Raw genomic sequence first — 20,372 nt, 5'->3', positions numbered from 1 at the left:
CCTTTTTGTGGTGAGAACATTTAAGATCTACTCTTAGCCACATTCAAGTATTTAATACGGTATTGTTAGCTGTAATCACAACGCTGCACATAGACTCCGGAACCTAATCCTCTTAGATCTGGAAGTTTGTACCTTTTGAAACATCTTCTTTACCACAGAGCTTCTTTGAGCCTTTTGCCTGCTAAAGAGCATTTTGAATCTTTCTGGATTTTTCTGGAACATTTCGCAGGGGGATTATTCCATAGGGCACACTTTGGGAAATGAGCTCAACCCAGGTTGAGCATCTTGAAAAATACTCTGTGACTCGGTCCTAAGGAAGACTGTGTCTCCCCCGGGGGCAGTCCTGAGCCGTTCTTGCAACCCCTGGGTCAGCACGGATCACCAACTCCACGCTCTGTTCGCTCTGGGACCTTGGATGAATGAGACACAAAGACCAGCCTGAAAGCTTTGAGACATTCAATTTTAAAGAAAAAAAAGCGTTTTTCAGAGATCATGTATCTTGTCCTTTTCATTCCACATTAGAGGACACTGCTCTGGCCAACACTCCCACAAGAGGATGAGCTCTGAGCCCAATGCCTGGGTTCAAATCCCAGCTCCACTACTTCTTAGCTGGGTGGCCTTGGAGCAGTCGCTTAACCTCTCTGAGCGTCACTTTCCTTATTTGTGAAATGGAGATACCCATAGTGCCAACTACATGGGTTGCTGTAGGGATAAAATGGGAAACCCACAGGAAACATTTGTCACAGTGCCTGGCACTTAAGAAACACTCCGTGAAGATGAGCTGTTACAGTTGCTTTTTCTTTATTACATTTCGCTGGGACTGAGAATAAAGCTGAGGCTGAATGGCCTAGCGGTTTCACGTATGAATTTCTGAACCAAACCACCTGGGTTCAAGTCTTTGCTTTGCAACTGACCGGCTGTGTGACCTTCAGCAAGTTGTTAAACCTTTGTGCGCCTCAGTTTCTTTATGTGGCAAATGGGGATAGGGGTAGAACCTAGTTCAGGGGTTGTTGTTAAATTCAGTGAGTTAATATTCGTAAGCACTTCACGCAGTGCTGGGCGCAAGGTTTATGCTCTTACGGTAAGCATCACTGTGATTGTGTCTCTTGCCCTCTCCAGAACACGCCGGAAGGCTGACCAGGCTACCCCTGCAGGCTCTGTCCTTCCATAAAGGATGTTGTTCTGGGGGGCTCCCTGAAGCCAGGCACCACACCTCTCGCTTTTCTGCACCCCAGCTCCTGGTCCACACTGGCCCATGATGAGTCTCCAGGAGTGACTCAGTGACTGAGAGCTCCCTTTCCCTGAGGGTCTGGTCGTCACGCTGTTCCTGTGGGCCCCTGGCCGTGCTTGTCAGCAGATGGACTTACTGTCCGTCACCCTCACATGGTGCCTGCCATCAAAGACCGAGGTCCTGGAGGAGCAGGGCGCTCCGCTCCAGAGTGGCTTGCTGAGTGAGCGGCGCTGTCTTCCGGTGGGGCGGAGCGTGCTGACTCCCCACCGCCCGGGACTGGGGGCTGCAAGAGGAGACGAGCCTGATCTTCCTCCCCGACATCCTGCTGTCCGGGCAAAGTCTGGGAAGCAGAGGACAGAGTGCAGCCCTCTGGGACCTCAGCTGGGAGCATCCACTCTGACCTGTTGGCACTGGCCCCTCCTTTCACCGGAAGGACCAGGAGAGCAGCTGTCAGTCACATGCCAGGTTCCAGCTGGTGCGGGGGTTGGGGGGGGGGGGTGCCCTCAACAGTTACGTAACCAGAAAGCATCACCTCCATTGTAATTGCATCACCCAGCGCCTTTCCGAGGGCACTTGGGAAGAGTCCAGAACAGCCCAACTGTGAAAGGGGCTTAATGGGGTCAGACAGCCCCACACGTGCCAACCGTTTCCTGCATTTCTTGGAATGACTGAGGACCATCTCAGACCACACACAGGATAAGCCAAAGGGCCATGGAGCCAACGTCCCCAGGAGCAGCCCCCAATCAAGGGAGACAGGAGTCTCGGGTACATCCCCCAGTCTCCAGGCCCCTCAGTGGGACAACCCTCCAAAGTGCTCTGCCCTGTCCCACACAGGGTGCCCCCTGGAGAGGGTGCAGCTGCCCATAGCAGGAAGGTGCCCACGAAGGAGCTCCATGTTGCCTTTCCCGCTTCCCTGTCTCACTCCACTGACCACCAGCACAGGTCTGCGTCTCGGGCTCTGCTTCGCGGAGGCCCAGACCAAGACAGGCCTGAACCCGCAGCCTTGGGAGTGCAGCTCTGCATCCAGAGGTCCAATCTGAACCCAGCTCCCCCCTCGGCTCTCAGTAGCCTGCAGCTTCAGGCAGGGACGTTGCTTGAGCGCGTTTCTTTACTTGCACTGTGATTATAGCAATGGTACTTCCTTCTTGGCACGGATCTCAGGATTGACTGAGTCTGAGGACAGAAAGGGCTTAGAGCATGTGTGTCTGGGGGGCAAGCAGCACACACAGGGCACCTGCGACTAGTGCCCCCTTAGCACAGTTTCTTAGCCAGTCGAAGCCTCATTTTGCACATCAGTAAAAGAGGAAAAGAATCCATGACAAAAGCCAGTACAACACTGCTGAGAACCTGCACGGAGGAGGGGCTTCATAGACAGCAGCTGTTGTTACAAGAATGCTTATTGACAGTGACATTAATCACCGTACCCCCATGACCGACACCCAGCGGTGCCCTGTCGTGGTGGCCGCACTACAGTCAGGGAAAGCTGGCCAGCTGGAGTCAAGAGGAGCTGTTGCGGGGTGGGGGGTGTAGGGGTAGATTCAATCAGTCACTGAATATCCGCAAGCAGTATTCCCCTGACGCGATTGTCAGGATCGCAGGAGGAACGCACTGTGGGGGCCGGGGAAGGGGCGGCGCTGTGATAAAAATCGCTAAAACAACATCCAACCTGCTGCAGATCCAAATACGCGTCTTCCATTTAACTGTGCTTTCTCCCGCAACTGCTTTGCCTCGGAGGTGGGCGGACAGCACAGCCCTCGGCCGCTGCCGCCGACACCAACAAGAACAGCCTCAGGTGGGCCAGCCTCTGAGCCGAGTGCTTCCCAGCACGGGCTCAGTGAGCCCCAGCCAGCTACCAGGTGGGTGTGTGCAGGTGCATTGCACACACATTGAAACTGAGGCTCGGAGAGATGAATTCACTGGTGCAAGGCCAGGCAGTAGCAGAGCTGGGGCTCAAATCCAGTCTGTCTGACTTCATTACCTTACACCCATCTTATCATTTTTAGCCTTTTTTCTTAAATAAATATCATAGAACTTCCAAAGTTAGGCCCTGCCACCCTACACATCTGTTCTCAGGGAGGCAAAGAGGCCTGGCCCTGACTCCCATGATTGCCAGGTGGGTGAGTCCTCCACTGGACTCCTCAATTCTTCAACTCCTTGGCTTTTGAAGAGAACTCTTAGTCATCCTTCAAAACCCAACTCAAATAGCCCCTCCTCTGTGTTGCCTTCCATGACTCCTTCAAGTACTCTCTATAACTCATTGCACTTTCTTCAGCTAACACGTGTCCATATCCTGGAAGATTTCAGTGTGCATTGACACTTCTCTCGCCAGCCAATCAGATAATCATGGGTGAGCACCCAACTGGCCTTTACCAGAAACTACGAGGGGTAAAGATATGCACGATCAGGTCCTGCCCTGGGGGAGCTTGTCCTCTAAGTAAGGAGATGAGACGTGCACCGTCACAGTGCCTAGAAACAGCCCACAAGTCCACTTCTCTCTCGCCACCTGAACAGCTCCTAGCCATTCTTCCAACATAGCTGAGGGCTTACCCTCTCCCAGCAGCCTCCCTGACCCACAGAAAGAAGGGTCTCCTCCCATGCTCCCATATCACCCACCTCGCGATTGTCTGTGTCACTGTCCCCCTGCAGACTCTGATAAGCTCCTTCCAGGCAGGGGCTGTGAAATCATTAAGGTTCTTTGGGATACAAGTCAGAGAATCCAACTTGAGCTGGCATCAGTAAACAGGGGAAAGTTACCCAAAAGGGGAAGTGGAGCCTCATAGAACCTGGGCAGGGAGGCAGCTGGGGCCCCAGGAGCACTGGAATCAGGAGGAGGAAGGAGCTAGGAACCCAGGCTGCACTCTCTCGGTGCCTCTGGTCCTGGCTCTTCTGAGTCTCCTCCGTCCTCTCTGTCTCCAGACCTTACTGTTCCCGAGGCAGGAAGCACATCTTTCTACAGCTTCCAGACATCCTTTAAGCAGGTTCAGCAAAATAGCATGCTCTCACTCCCTCTCTCTTCTAAATCCCCAGGTTGAACCTGTGCTCCTGGCAGGCTTGTGTCAGACGTCCAGTCCTGGTCCAGAGAACCATGGGGCTGAGTAGAAGCCGCCTTTGTGGGTCAGAGCAAAGCCCAGAAGCTGCATGGGTTCCCCGCCTCCTCTACTCCATGCAGATGCCATGGCAGTTAGTCTTTGCAGTGAGCTGTCACTCCCGTGTCCCTACCAGTGCAGGGGCTGCAGCCAAAGTGCTCAAGGGACCTGGAGGTGGAACTCTTCAAGGAGCCTGTTCCCTCCCAGGCATTGTCTCAGAGAGCTTTGGGCCAGGGTGGAGCTGCTTCCCAGTGAGCCTGATGAAGCTCAGGATGCTGAGTCGGTGAGACCTCTGGCAGAGGCCACGCTGAGGAGGGCTGACACGGGAGCCTCTCCACCTGGGCACACAGGGTACAGGGAAAGCAAGCTGCCCCTGCAGGGTGGGCCACAGGCAGGGTCTGTGCTCCGGGTCCTGTTGCATCAGTGCTGCCAAATTGGGCAGCTGCCCCAGGAGCTCAGGGTCCTGGTGTGTTCTAGCATCAACCACCCCTCTGACCCAGAGCCCCGATGGCCCCTCTCTTCCATTAGGAAAGCAAGTGCACTCTAGGTACTTCCACCAGAGGGAATTGAATAGAGGGAGTTGGTTACACAACTGAGAAGAGCTGAGCAGGATTGTGAGCCAGCTAGACAGCAAGAGCAAACAGCTGTGACCACCTCTAGACAGGGATTCCTCTGGCCCAGAGCCAGGGCATCCAGTCAGAGCTGGCACCATGGTGGGGGCAGCCAGAATGAGCAGTCCCACGGAAGAAGGGGCTGGAAGCACAGAGCAGGAAGCACCAAGGAGGCCAAGACGGAAGGAGGGGAGAAGGAGAGGGCTGCTCTTCCACTCTCTGATCTCGGCCAGGGCTCCCCACTGAGCAAACCTGCGCAGGAGCCCACGTGCAAGGCCCCTGGGAGGGGTTTGCAGAGGGAGAAGGGGAGGAGAAAGCAGGGACCAGATCTGAGTGCTCCTCTCCCTAGCGTTGCCCACCATCACCCTTCTGCACAAAAAGGAGAAGTCCCGTTTCCCCCAGGGGAGTCAAGTCTTTGCAGACACCGTCCCCTCACTCTCTTTCCTGGGGGAGGCTGCCCTGCTGATTTCCAGGCCCCTTTGCCCCTCCTCACCCTGTAGCAGAGCTGGCAGCTTCTCTCTCTCTGAAAAAGACGAGAAATGCATGATAAAACATGTTATTCTATTTCTATGTGATTAGTGCCATAGTCTCCCACCAAGTGACTCCCTTCTTCCATAAAGTTCAGCCACTTACCAGGAGGATGCATAAGAGCACAGTAGTCCCATGACCCCCAGATCATGCTGCAAAGGCCACGCATGTGCCCAAAACGGACCCCCGACCTACCAGAAGGCTCGGGCCAGCAATCGGCCGGGGAACAAATCTGCTACGTGGCGGCCCGCTTCACCCGTTACCCCACTTTCCATCCTTCCATGCCGCTCGCTCCCTCTCTGCATGGCTTGGAAGTCAGCTTCCCTGGATGGGGTTCAAACATCTATACATTTTTATCAGCTTTTTAAAAATGGAAGTTAAAAGTCTAATGGGATTCCAGAGTAGAGATTGAAGGGTTCCAGGGGAGGAAGTTATATGGGATAAAAAGGGGGTGTTCGGTTTCAAAGGCTCTAATAGAATGTGAGAGAAGGCGTGCATAGAGAGCACTTGTCCTCCGTGCCAGACTTTATTATGCAGATCTGGTCAGAAAAAGAAGAGAAAATGTAAAGTAGGAAAAGAAATTAGGGCAACCGAGGACTTTCATGGTGGGAGGAAATATTTCACTAAGTGCATTATTCATTTGTCATTGACTCAAATGCCAGGGGCTTTAGCTCATTGCGCAGGGCTGGCGACAGCGTCCAGGCCCGGTCAAGCTCTGCAGCGGCACACTTTTTCTCCTTTGTCATCTCGGTTAGAGTTCTGGTCCTCTCGGGAAAGTTCGCCGTTTTGCTTGACAGAAAAATGGAATGGTAACCTAATAGAACTTCGTTTCTCTGGTTACCAGGACGTAGTGAGCCTTTAATCTCCGCTGAATTACCCCGTCCCTGGGGTTGGGCGGGAGGTCTTTGAGTCAGTGAAAAGTTCACTGTGGTTTTCACGTGGGCCTGCTATTTCTTGCGTCTCCATCGGGGACTCTGTGAGCGAACCATTCTTGAAATCAGACAGAAATGCTTGGCTTTTCCTTTCTGACTGTGACATACAACAGTGATTTCTCCTTCTTATTTGGTGTGTTTCAAAATGTCGCAGTTCCTGCAGACTATTTCCCTAATTGATCCGGAATGCGCACCAAGTCCCTTGCCCTGAATTGGTTCCTGTGTCCCAAATTTGGAAACCGTTTCGTACATTTCAGAGGTGCCTTGTTTGGTCTGCAATTCAGAGTTGCCGTTAAAACAGACAAAAAACAAAAGTGGAGGAAGACAGTGAACTGGGACCCGACTATAAATGTCTTTTAAAAATCTGACAAACATTGCGTTAATAATCATGATGATGATAAAAATAGAAGCAGACATTTACTGTGACGCTTCGACCTGCCAGGCACCGCACTGAGTGTTGGCATGTGGAACGCATTGGATTTTCCTAATTATCTGCGTGAGAGGCTTCAGCACTTAGAATTCAGTTCACAGGGGTGCACAGAAGTGACGTGATTTGCTCAAGTTGACACAGACAATACGAGGTGGACCCAGGACAAAGTTCTCTTTGCTTAGGATGTGTTATCACCTGAGTCATTCTGGGTATAGGATTTGTGTGTCTCCAGAGGAGTGCTTTCACACGATAGCTGATGTCACAGCTTTGACCCAAGGGCCCCCCACACCACAGCTGCTCTTTAAGTGAAGAGTAAGAACCAGCATCCAATTTCTTCTTCTCGCTTATCCATCCATCCCAGAGACCTGTTCCATCGCATAATTCAGATGTTGGATGCATCATGGCCACTCGTATCCCATTGGCCAGAAGTTAGTCACATGACCATGCACGGGCGGCTGGGAATTGTAGTCTTTAGCCGGGCAGCTCAGCTGAAATACTGGGATTCTATCACTAAAGGGAAGAGGGAGTGGATACGGGATGACTCCTAGCTGTGTCTGCCCCAGTCTCATTCACCATTGCGTCCTCAGCGTCTATCCCAGTCTCCATTATCTAAGTCTTGAAGAAATAAACTCACCTGTCGCAGGTCGCCGACCTCTGGTGAGAAGCCCAGCCATTATTTCAAGCATCTGGAAGTGCCGACATTAAATGTGGAAATTCTCTTCTCAGCCTGGGTACGGCCAGCGTCGGGATCCCCATTTACGGCTGAGGGGGGACGTCAGTGCTCCGTTACTTCCTTGTGAAGAGGACCTCAGTTTTATCCAGGGTGGTAATGTGGCCATCGTTCTTCCTTACAGCAGAATTGTGCCTAATGCATGTAGATGCTCTCCTCTCCAGGGCGAGGAGCTTAATCCTGCCCTTGAGTGTGAGCTGAGCTTAGTGTCTTGCTTGCAAAGAATAGAGAAAAGTAGGAAGCCTGCAGTGGAGAACGCTGGCAGACGCGACGTCACCAGGGGATCAGGGTCAACATCGCCAGTGAAAAGTCATCTGGGTGCGGTCCCCCTGCCCAATACCACGTGACGTGGTGAGATGGGCTCTTCATCTCTGTGGTCTTCTTCTCTCACACCCATTACTCTAGTCTAATCCTGAGAAGAACCCAAATTGACAGACAAACCATCTGACCAGTCCTGTTCGAAACTGTCACGGACACGAAAACCAAGGAATGTCTGAGAACTGTCACAGCCCAGAGGAGGCTGTGGAGACACGACGGCTAAATGCAGTGCGGGATTCTGGGACAGAAAAAGGACCTTAGTGGGAAAACCGATGATCCAAATAAAATCTGGAGTTTAGTTAACAGTCATGAACCAATGTTGATTTCTTGCTTTTGAAAACGTGCCGCCATTATGGAAGATAGTAACAGCAGAGAAAACTGGGTGAAGAGTAGATGGGAACGCTCTGTACTCTCTCTGCAACTTTCCTGTAAGTCTAAAAGTATTCCAAAATAAAAAGTCTACTAAAATTAAAAATACCCAGCATCCTTTGCAGGTAGGGGTGGACAAATGGCCCTGTACTGGCCAGGGAGATGGGAAGAGGTGTCTGTCCACAGAGCTGGTCTCTGGGAAAGCTATTGTGTGTGTACATGTTTTTTTCTTTTTTAATAAAATCTTCGCCCCTACCTCTTTCTCTTCCTCTTATCACCTCCTCCAAGCCTGAAACGCAGACACTATGCCTGTTCAGGACAGCAGGGTGGGAAGCCGGAGGGAGACCCAGAGTCACGAGTTCCCTCAGCAACTACAGTGTGCTGGACTGTCCATCTTTGGTCAAGCCTCACGGCTTGATCTCATTTGCTCAAGCTCTGGGTCAAGTTCCTGTGTTATGCAGCCGAGACCACCCCTAATTTATATTAGGTGGAGCCATAGGAAGTTGCCAATATTTGATTGTTTTGGCCTACAAAAATGGCAACTTTACCAAGTTTGACCTACTGTGGGTAATTTTTTTTCCTAAATGTCTTTGAACCATCTTCATCAACTATAAATCTAAATAACAGGAGGAGCAAACTACCGCACTCCAACATTTTTTTCTGGGATGAGGATTTGGCCTCTCAAGAACCATAATAAGTCTGATGTTATGTTTTTCCTGATGCCCTGTTGCTTATTGACGCTTCAGATGATTCAGTAAAAGAGACACTGAACCTCTCAGTACTGCGTGCATTAGAAGGCTTTGAAAACACACTATTGGTGTCTAAAAGAATGCTTATCTTCCCAGCAATTTCACTCCCAAGTATATACTTGAAAGAATCAAAAACAGGGACTCAAACCAATGCTCGCACATGAATATTCATAGCAGCACTGGTCACCATAGCCCAAAAGTGGAAACAGCTCGAATGTCCAGAAACTGATGAACGGATAAACCAAATGTGGTCCATCCATGCAATGGAATATTACTCAGCTGTAAAAAGGAATGAAGCGCTGACATACACTACAACGTGGATGGACCTTGAAAACATCATGCTGGGTGAAAGAAGCCAGTCACAAAAGGCCACATACGTATGACTCCGTTGCCATTAAATGTCCAGAGTAGGTAAAGCCACAGAGACAGAATGGAGGTGGGTGTCTGCCGGGAGCTGGAGGAAGGGGGCATGAGAGGCAACGGCTCAATGAGTACAGTTTCCTTTGGGGTTGTGAAAATATTGTGGAACCTGATAGGGGTGGTGGTTGCACCACACTTGGAAAGTACTAAACGCCACTGAATTGTACACTTTAAAATGATTAACTTTATGTTTTGTTAATTTCACCCTTGATTAAAAAAAACGTGTCTTCAACATTTTTAAATATGTGATAAAACCAAAATAATAATCGCACAAAGCGTCTTACAATTGAGATAAAGGAAAAGAAGATCCAGCCAGCCAGAGGCCAAAAGCTCTCGGTGCAGACAGCGTGCATCTCCAGTATTCTGGTCATCTACTGCTGCCTGATAAGCCGCTCCAGAATGTAGGGGCTTAAAACAACGACAACACTCGTTTTGCTCACAAATCTGCATTGTGCAGGGCTCGGCTGTTCATCTCTGCTCCACTCAGCATCACCCAGGACTCCTCGAAGTGGAGGCTGGAATTATCTGCAGGTCCTCTGGCACACCTGGCCGGTGGTTGATGCTGCTGGGGACCTCCGAAGGGGCTGGGATCAGGACACTGACACATGGCCTTTCCGTGTGACTGTCTGGCTTCCTCACAATATGGTGACAGGGTTCCAAAGATGAGCATCCCCGAGGTCCAGGTGGATGTGACTTCGCCTCAGCTGTCACGCTGCATCCCTCACCCCACAGTCATGGGCCTGGGCAGAGGCAGGAGGAGGGCGGGGTCAGTGTCCCGTGGGAGACGAGCAGGTGGACCATGATGGACTATGCAGCCATGATGGAAGGGCAATGTGACACATCCATCACGCTACAGTTATGTATGGTCCTGCCTGTAAAGGACTGAAACGGGGAGCACCAGGAAGAAGCCTAGTTAACAACGTGTAGCTAGGAATCTGACAGTAGTTCAGGCTGACGATGGAGACGGTCTCTGGTTTTTCACCATAGAACTTAAAAGTCAATTCTCTGCGCTCTCATTGATGTTGAAGGATCATGTGGAAACATCCAGCCAATGTCCCAGGCGACTGGACTCCATCGTTCCAACATTAATATTCTCGCGCATCAGCCTCCTCCCCTTTACAGCTGTAGAGAAGAACCTCTGGGCTGACTGCCGCCCAGAGATATTTAGCTGACTGCACATACACTGTGAACTGACTTAAAACGTTGAACACATCTGCGTTTATCCAATCAATAACGTCTCTCTTCTAAAAAAGGGAGAGAAAGAAAGAAAAAGAAGAAAAATATCTATCCAAAGTGGTTTGGGTTAAATGCCAGCATTTTCATCTTAGGGATGAAAACCGCTTTCTCCGAAGGCCACACTCCCCGAAAACACGCCCGTAGGGTCAGGCGGCCAATGTTTGGGGAGCAGAGAAACGCCCCGACTGCTCAGCCTCACCCCATAATGCGACATCCTTACGAGGCGCCCCACACAGAGAGTGAGGTGGACTTATTCCTCCCTCAGGACACCCCCCCAGACTTCTGTAACCTCACGAGCGGAGTCCCACAGTTGGGGGGGGGTGCCCTGGATAAGAACAGACGGGGAGGGCTGTGTGCGTCTCCACGATGTACCGTGAGCTGCAAATGCTGAAGTCTCTGTCAATCCCAGTCCGCCTGGAGCCTCCGGCCTCCTGTGCTGCCACTTCCCTCCTCCCACTTTTCTCTGCTCCAAACCACAGTGTGTGCTTTTCACAGAACGCCGACTGAAGGCCAACGTACTATGAAGAGAAGGGAGTAAGACCCTCTTGCTCTCTGTGCCTAAGAAGGAAAACAGGATCCACTTCATGCGTTTGGTTGAAGGTGAGAGGTCAACCAGGACCCCCAGCCACCATCCACCCTCTCTGGTCCCCTCCTTCCAATACTGAAATGCAAAGCGATGATCTCCCCAGATGCAGAGCAGCCACCTAACAAAAATACAAGTTTTAAAGCCAACGCGTTGCTTGTTTCTCATGATGACGTCAGACCTACGGACGCTCAATCTGCTGGTGATGGTTCTTGTTGTGTGAGCCCCTAATCTTTCCTGGAGAGGCATTTTTCAAATCTGTGAGAGCAACGCTTACAACGAACTCCTGAAAGATCAGAGCTGCAAGAAGGGAGCGGCCAGCGGCTGTGCTTAGGGTCACCGGACCCCACCGAATGCAGGCTGCCCGCTGATTGCAGACGGCCTCGCCTGACCGGGATGCACGAGTCACCTGGAGGCCTCAAGCACACCCCGGGGCCTCTGCCCCTCCCTGCTTCCCTGGGTCATTTGTCCCCCACTGCCGTGGCCAGGACCGTGCTTCCTGGGGGAGAAACGCACACAACCCGGGTGCTGGCTCTGGGATGGGCCGTTCTCCGGAAGAGGGAAGGACTGGAGCTGCGTCGGTCCCCTCTCCTGCTCCCATCTCTGCGGTGCCTCCCGGCGGCCGGCGCGGTTGCCGTTTCATCTGCCCCATGGCGGGCGGTCTCGGTTCGTTCTCAGGGTTCTCATTGGCCCCCCTCACAGGCTCCTGGGTATTTCTCCTCGCCTGCATCTTTACTCTCCAGGCTAGAGGGGCTGCAGACGGCCCAAGCCATTGGGTTCTGGCCACTGCGCCCCCAGACCTTTCGCCCATCAGTGTGAAATCCGCGCTGATGTGCAAAGGCCGAGATGCGCACGCGGTAGGGAAGGGTGAGCGAGGCGGGCTCCGTCCTGGACCCCCGGAGTCCGTGATCTGGCGGGTCCACCCACACGGAGATCCACTCAGAGGCTGACCAGCAAGGGCGAGGGCTGGCCGCTCCAGGAGGAGGGAACAGTGTGCAAACACCCATCTCTTTAAGTCTCTGAGCCAGCTTCCCCACCTGGAAAAAGGAGAATGAAATTACCTGGTCTCCGTGCATCCACCTTAGCCCCCACCTTAGCCCCCAACGCTCTCCTGCCACGCAGGAGCTGGAGTGATTCTCTTAAAACCTAAGTCAGCTATTCCTCTGCTCAAAGCCCTCCAGTGGCTTTCCATTTCTCTTTGAATTGATAAAGTCTTTGCAAGATCCTACAGACCCTGGCTCCCCTCACCCACTCCCCACCTCCTCTCTTCCTCTCCCCTTACCCAGCCCGGCCTACTCTGTTGCAGCCACACTGCCATCTTGCTGTTTGCACACGAAGACACCTGCCTCAGGACCTTTGCACAAGCTGTTCCAGTCCCTCTACCTGAAGGTTCTTCCCTAGACACTCTCCTCCCACACATCCCTCAGATCCTGCTCGAATGCCCCTCCTCTGAGAGGCTGTTCCAGTTCCCCTGTGTAACATCACTCCCCCCACAACCTCTATTCCTTCACCCTGCTTTATTTGCCTTGATGGCACTTTTTTGACACTTGATACAGTGTATGTTTTCCTATTTAGTGTCGGTTTTTCTCCAGTTTGTTCATGGCTATATCTTCATACCTTGCCCAGTGCCTGGCACATAGTGGGGGCCCCCAAGATGGCTCCAACAGCCCAAGGTTTGTGTGACCCTCATTGAATTGGGGCTCATCCTAGGTGACCAGTAGAATATTGGGATGTGACTCAGGTGACCTCAGAGACCAGGCCACAGGCCTTGCAGCTTCCACCGTGGGCTCTCAGGACCCATGACCTGGAGCCCCGGGTCACGGTGCCCAAAACCCGGCTTCCTCTCGGCCACCCAGCTGGAACCACCCAACAGAGGGTGGACATGAGGAGAGACAGGTGCCGGCTCCAGCCATGCCGGTCATCTGGATGAGGCCTCTGACAACACGGAGCAGAGACGAGCGGTCCCTGTGGGCCCTGCCCAGATTGCAGTCATAAGCAGAAGAAACGACCTCTGTTGTTTTAGGCCGCTAAGTCTTGGGGTCGTTTGTTACACAGCAACGGACAACCAGAACATGTGCCAGACAAAAGACTTGTCCTCAAATCCTGACCTCAGAGTCGGCTTCAGGGGGACCCCACCCTGGCCAGTTGTGCGGGTCAGATGCAGTGCATGCAGAGTGTCTGCACGCCTACACACCCGGCAGTCGCTCTCTGTCCCTGTTGTCTGTTAAGCCCGTCGGGAAGCCTTACAGACACGGCCAACTACGCTTTCGCTCAGTGCTCCTCACAGCGTCTGTCCAGGGCCGGAGTGGGTGGAGACATGGGCAACGGGGAGGGCGTGGGCTGAGCGGGTAAAGTGGCTTGAAGCAGGCCTTTGCAAGATGCTCGGTGTTTCTCTTGGACCAGAGTCAGTAATTAAAATGTAACCAGAGGTACATATTATTCACATGAAATGATGCTTTGCACAAGGTCACGGCAAATTGAAATCACCTGGCAGGAGGACCCTGGGGCTCTGGGAAGGCGCTGTCCGCAGGGCCTCAGGTCGGGGCTCCCGCTCAGCCCCCGGCCCCAGCAGCATGGCCCCTGCGGAAGTGAGCCGAGGATGTGGGGAGAAGGGGGCCCACGCCTTTACAAGAGGCCAGGAAGTCAGCATTCCAACCGGAGTGGACAGACACGCAGCAGGGGAGCTGCCAGGGGCAGAGGGTGGCTGGGCTCCTGGACAGGGGACTCCAGAGGAGAATGCAGATCAAAGGAGGCCTCCGACGGGGCGGGGACGCGGCCTGGGAACAGGCAGAGCTCAGGGATCTCCCGCCCAGCCGGGGCTCCGTCTGGCCTCCCAGGGCAGTCTGGGAACTGGAACTTTCCTGCCCTGTAACTGACTCTTCTCAGACCCTCAGGAGGCCCGGGATGACACTCCCCATGGTGGAAAGGCTGCGGTCACAGAGGACTTACGCTGAATGGCCCAGACTCCGTGCTCAGTGTTTCCTGTGAACTGTCTCCGTTAGTCCCCACAGAACCCTCGGGTCCCCCTTCCCCAGAGGAGCAAACCGAGCCCGAGAGGCTCAGCTGATTAAAAAGGAACGTCACTGACGAGGGAGATGTCACTCACACCCAGGTCCGTCTGCCGCCGAAAGCCAGTTCTTCAAATCAACTTGTTTGAGATATAATTGACATGTAATAAAAGGCACCGTCATTTTATTTTAATTTTTATTGAAGTGTCGTTGACATAACAGCGTTGGATTCATTTCAGGCATACCACATAGTGGTTCAACATTTCAATACGTTACAAAATGATGGTCCTGATAAGGCCAGTAACCGCCTGTCACCATACAAAGTCATTACCGTATTATTGACTCTATTCCCTATACCGTGCATTCCATCCCCAAGGTTTGCTTATTTTAGGAACAACTTCCTCCCGAACCCTTTCACCTATTTCACCCGTGCCCCCTCCGCTCCAGCCTCCCCTCTGGCAACCACCAGTTTGTTCTCTGTATCTATGAGTCTGTTTCTGTTTTGTTTTGTTTGTTCATTTGTTTTGGGTTTTTTTTAGACTCCACACGTCAGTGAAATCCTCCTCTATTCTTCCTCTGACCTGCTTCACTTAGCGTAATGCCCGCTAGATCCACCCGTTGTCACAAATGGCAGGGTTTCATTCCTTCTTACAGCTGAGGAGTTGTCCATTGCATTGCATAGACCATGTTTTCTTTATCCATTCGTCTATCAGTGGACACTTAGATTCGTTTCCACGTCCTGGCTAGTGTGCATAACGCTACGGTGAACATGGGGGTGCAGATATCTTTTTGAGTTAGCGCCTTCATTTTCTTCAGATAAATACCCAGATGTGGGATCACTGGATCGTGTGACAGTTCTATTTTTAATTTTTGAAGACTGTCCATACTGTTTTCCGCAGTGGCTGCACCAATTTACCTTCCCACCAGCAGTGTGTGAGGGTCCTCTTTTCTCTGCATCCTCGCCAGCACTGGTTATTTGTTGCCTTTTTGAGAATAGCCATTCTGACAGGTGTGGGATGATACCTCACTGTGGGTTTTCTTTTGCGTTTCCCTGATGATTAGTGATGCTGAGCATCTTTTTATGCACCTGTTGGCCACCTGTTTGTCTTTTTTGGAAAAATGTCTATTCAGGTCCTCTGCCCATTTTTTATTTGGATTTTTTTTTATATTTGAGTTGTATGAGTTCTTTATGCGTTTTGGATATCGACCCCTTATCAGATATATGGTTTGCAAATGTCTTCTCCCCTTCTGCAGATCGCCTTTTCATTGTGTCGATGTTTTCCTTCACTGTGCAGAAGCTTTTTAGTTTGACATAGTCCCAATTGTTCATGTTTGCCGTTGTTGCCCTCGCCTGAGGAGACAACCTGAGAAAACATTGCTAAGACCGATGTCGGAGTTGACGACCTATGTTTTCTTCCAGGAGCTTTATGGTTTCAGGTCTCACATTTAGGTCTTTAACCCTTTAGAGTTTATTTTTGTATTTGATGTAAGAAAGTGCTGCAGTCTCATTCTTCTGCACATGGCCGGCCAGTTCTCCCAACACCATTCACGGAAGAGCCTGTCTTTTCCCCATGGTGTGCTCCGTCTCCTTTGTCAGAAGTTAATTGACCATATAAGTGTGGGCATAATTTCTGGGCTCTCTCTTCTCTTCCTTTGATCTCTGCATCTGTTTCTGTGCCAGTACCATACTGCCTTGTTTCCTATAGCTTTGTAGTATAGTTCGAAATAAAGGGCACCTGCTCGACGTGTACAGCTTGATAAATTTTGATGCATTTACAGTCGCATAACCACTGCCCCAATTGAGAAACAGAACGTTTCCATCGCTCCGGGAGCCTCAGGTGCCCCTTGCCCCTCGTCCACTCCTCCTCATCCTGAGCCCCAGGTGTCACTATTAACTAGTTTTGCTCCTTCTAGAATCTCGTGTGAGCCATCGTCCAGGATGGACGCCTGCGTCCCGCTTCTCTCCCTCAGCACAATGTTTCGTGATGCCTCCTTTTTGTTGTGTGCGTCCACAGTCCGTTCCTTTTCATTGCTGAGTGCTGTTCCATTGCACGGATGTGCCCCAGTTTGTTTGTCCATCCACCTCTGCTTGGGCATTTGGGCTTTCTCCGGGCTGGACCGTTAGGAATCAACCTGCGGTGAGCATTTCAATACAAGTCTCTGTGTGGCTGTGTCTTCGTCTCTTGGGCAAATGCCTAGGAGTGCAATGGCTGGATTGTATCAAAGTGTATTTAACTTTATGAGACATTGCCAAACTGTCTTCCAAAGGGGCTGCAGCATTTTACACTCTAAAGTCGACGTTCTTAACTATTGTGCTCTCGGGCGAGTTTGAGACACTTGGCTCTTCGACCTTCCTCCGCCACTACCTTAGGCAGATGACTTAACATCTTAGGACTGAACTGCTTTCCTCTGTGAACTGACGTGCTCGAAACACCGGGTCTGAGTCTTCAAAAAGCCAGGGACCCTTGTAATTACTGGCCTCCCTGGACCCCAGAATGTTCTGCCCACCAAACAGGGCACATCATTTTATAAACCCACGAGGCTCTTTGCCTTTGAGCAGGGAGAGAAGTTCAAGAGATGGTGGGGTTTGCAGGGAACTGTGTACACTGAGAAGTCAGCGAGACCTGGGTTGAAATCCTTGCTTTCCCAGCAACTGGCTGTGTGACCCTGGACAGGTTACTTGGTCCCTCTGGGCCTCAATACCCTCATCTGGAAATGGGAGTGAATGATGCCGGCAATGCTGTGGAAAAAAAGCAAAAACACATGGAAAGACTTTGAAACACAGTAGAGTTCAATAAATTGTAGCTATCGCTGTGATTAGATTTCATTTTCTGTCTAATAATTAGTTTCCTAATGAATAAATAAGATATGCCTTTACATTATCCTTCCAGATGTCCCTCCAGGGCTGGAGAAGTCAGGGCCAGGAGTCCTGTGCACACTATTGGCTAACAGGAGACCGTGGTTGAATCCTGAGATGCGGTCCAACCAAGTTGTCCTGGTGCCCTGGACTGGGAGAGAGGTGAGGCTGGCTCCCCTTGACGTGAGAGGTGGTACCAGTGGATTCATGAGTTAGTGGCTGGGGAGGGGCCACGTGCTGACTGCAGGCTCTTCCCAGCAGGGTAGTCTCCCGCTTCTGACCGGCCCACAGGCTACACTTGGGGAGGAGGGCAGAGCCACAGACCGCACAGCCCTGCCCCACCTCACTAAGGCACCAGACGCCCCCGGGGGAGCCCAGGCTCCAAGATCTGCCTGACTCATGAGAAGGGGCCCAGCGGAGTTGGGGTCTCACTGGGGTAACCCCAACCTCGTCTTCTCCAGGAGTTCCTGACCCCCGGGTCACGGGAATCGAGGTCCCCAGGTGCAGAGTGTGAGCCGCAGACTTTGTGCCCACGGTCTGTGGCGGGGGCCCTGAGAAGGATGCTCTGAGGAGGGAAGCAGGGCGGCCGGCAGAGGTGGGGCCGGGAGGCAGGTGCAGGGCAGGGGTCTCGCCGCAGCTCTGGAGAGGGGCCTGCAGCACAGCCTTCGTCCCTCCCCGGGGCTGGGAAGTGGACTGCCAGCCGTTGGCCACGGGCTGCCCTGACAGAGGGACGAGGCACGTGAGCTCCCAGGCCCTCCAGGGACACGGCTTCAGTCTGGAAAAGGGGCAGGGGCGAGCGTCAGCAGGACTTGCAGCAGCTGGGGGAGGGCGCACAGATGTAGAAAAGGGACCCCGGGGGTCTGGCAGACTACTAACTGCACCCACTGTAGGGGGTTGAAGATCCCATTACCTCAAGTGCTGGAGGTCAGATGTCTGACATTGTGTGGGCAGACTACATTCCTTTGCAGGCTCCGGAAGAATCTATTTCCTTTTCCTTTCCCTGCCTTTTCTGGCTCCTAGAAGCTGCCGAGATGGAGGGCACAGGCGAGGGCACAGGATGAAGTGATAAACCGTGGACGCTTTAGCTGGGTAAGAAAAGATGGAAGGGCAGGAGGAGCCGACGTGGGGGAAGACGGAAAAGAAGTCGAGACACTGAGAGGCTTCGATGAGGATGAGGAATTATTGTGCCAGGAGTGAGAGAGGGAGGAGAAGAAGAGCCTGTGGTCAGAGTGGATGTTGGAACTGACCGTAGCAGAGATGGGGCCGATCAGTGGTGACGATTCCAGGAAGAGACCATGGGGGTGGGCTGCTTTGGTCGAGTGGAAGTGAAGCCACAGGCAAAGAGGAGGCCAAGGAACTGAGAGTTCCAGGGGTCAGATGGGTTTCCCGCTGATGGTACCCAGTGTACATTCTGTCGGATGATTACATGCAATTTCATTCAAGAGTTATTTCCACGTGGATACAAGCTTATCTGCTTTCTCAATAAATGGATACTAAAAGCATAGTTTCTGAAATGTGGTGTTGATTGGGAATTTTTGTAAGTGGAAAGGGGTCCACAGGCTCCAGAAGCTTAGCCATCACGAATCGTTCTTTACCCGGTTCTGGGTGCTGGGGGGACCGCCAGGACGACCCTCGGACGGGTCAGGTGGACGAGGTGTGCGTGACGGCCCACTTCCCAGCGCCGCGCTTTATGAAGTACGCAGGAGCCGTCTCGTCCCCTGCATCCTCCCCTTAAAATAAAAAGATAAGAACGCCCACCGCCTAGGACAATCGTGTGGGTTAATCGAGAACGTGTCGTACGTAAGTCCCTACAGAGTGGGTTTCGGCCCCTGTCCGCAGCACTCGCACGATGGGAAATACGCTTCACGCCTCACCCCGGGATGCGAAACAATATTCTTACTGCCTCTGGTGTGGCCTGGAGCTTTCTATTCTAGTCTAGTCTTTTTCATCCTATTCTATTTCCCTGTTTTTAAAAAACACTGCTTATGAGCCGTGGGATTGATTGTATAAGTCATGAGCCGTAAATGTTCCAAAAACATATGCCCCAAAGTTAGCATTCTCTCATTGAGAAGACCCGCTTTCCCCTAAATTCAAATGTCCTGGTCCACTCCTCGTTCTTCCCGGGGTGACGGAGGGGTGGGCGGTCAGGGCCAGCACGAATCTAATAAGCCGGTTAAAGATGGCAGCCCGTGAGAGCAGGAGCCTTTTGTCATGACTTTTTTTGATTTGCTCAGCCAATAAATACAAATATTTTCTTACTCTAAAGAAAGGGTCCTTTACCCTAAAAAGACACTCTGAGGACCACCCAGTTCTCAGAAGTCTAACAAGGGACGCCAACTCTGCAGCTCACCCGAGCCACCTGGAACGTCTGAACACTCCCGGTGTGCAGGTCACGCCCCAGACCAATTAAGTCAGAACCCCGGGCCGGGGGAGGGGGAGCATCTATTGCTTTTAAGGCTCCCCCGTGATTCCAGCGAACGAGACAAGAGGAAAAAACATCGTTTTTCAAAATTTAACATTCGTATAAAATGGCTGGAGTTCTTGTTGAAAATGCGGATTCTGATGATTCCAAGGGTCGGGGTGGCGTCTGAGACTCTGCATTTCCAGCAAGCCTCCCGCTGGTGGAGAGCTGCTGGTCCAGGGACCCACTTTGAGCATCAAGATTTTAATCCCTGGCTGAACGCAATAATTCCCTGGGGAGCCTATAGGATGCCCCCCATTCCAGATGAATCAAATGCGAGTTTCTGGAGGTCCAGAGGCACCCCCTATTTCCTGAAGCCCTGCAATTGGCTCTAACGTGCTTGAGTCAAGGCTGAGAGCTGCTCTTTCAATGGGTACAAACACATCCGGAAGCGCCTGGCTTGGGATCCCACAGCTGTGGGGCCCCGGACGAGTCCCTTTGCTCTCTGAGCCTCGGTTGGTCTTCTTCTGTGAGACGGGCTTGCTGTGTGTGTCCTGGGGCCCTGACTGAGGTTCAGACCGGGTCAGGTGACAACTTGCTGAGCAGGTGGCGCCAGCTTTTGTTCACCTGCGTTGAGATGCATTGGGGAGCATCCTGAGAAGACACTGTTCTTGTGGCACTTGGAGTTCAGACTGGAGAGAGAGAGTCAATGAAACAGGAAGACCACTCCCAGCCTGGCCCATGGGCTGAGCTGGCCTTGTCCCCATAGCACCCCTGGGGATCCTGCCAGGCTCTGCCCCCAGCTCTGCCTTTCCCCCACTCCTGGGTGCCCCGGGGCCTTGCCATACAGAAAGAAAGTGAGTCTGTTGGACAATCAGTTCCT

This window comes from Equus caballus, chromosome 3 (genome assembly GCF_041296265.1).
Source record: "Equus caballus isolate H_3958 breed thoroughbred chromosome 3, TB-T2T, whole genome shotgun sequence".
NCBI classification, from domain to species: domain Eukaryota; kingdom Metazoa; phylum Chordata; class Mammalia; order Perissodactyla; family Equidae; genus Equus; species Equus caballus.
The sequence above is the reverse complement of the archived record's forward strand: the minus strand, read 5'-3'. Positions refer to the sequence as shown.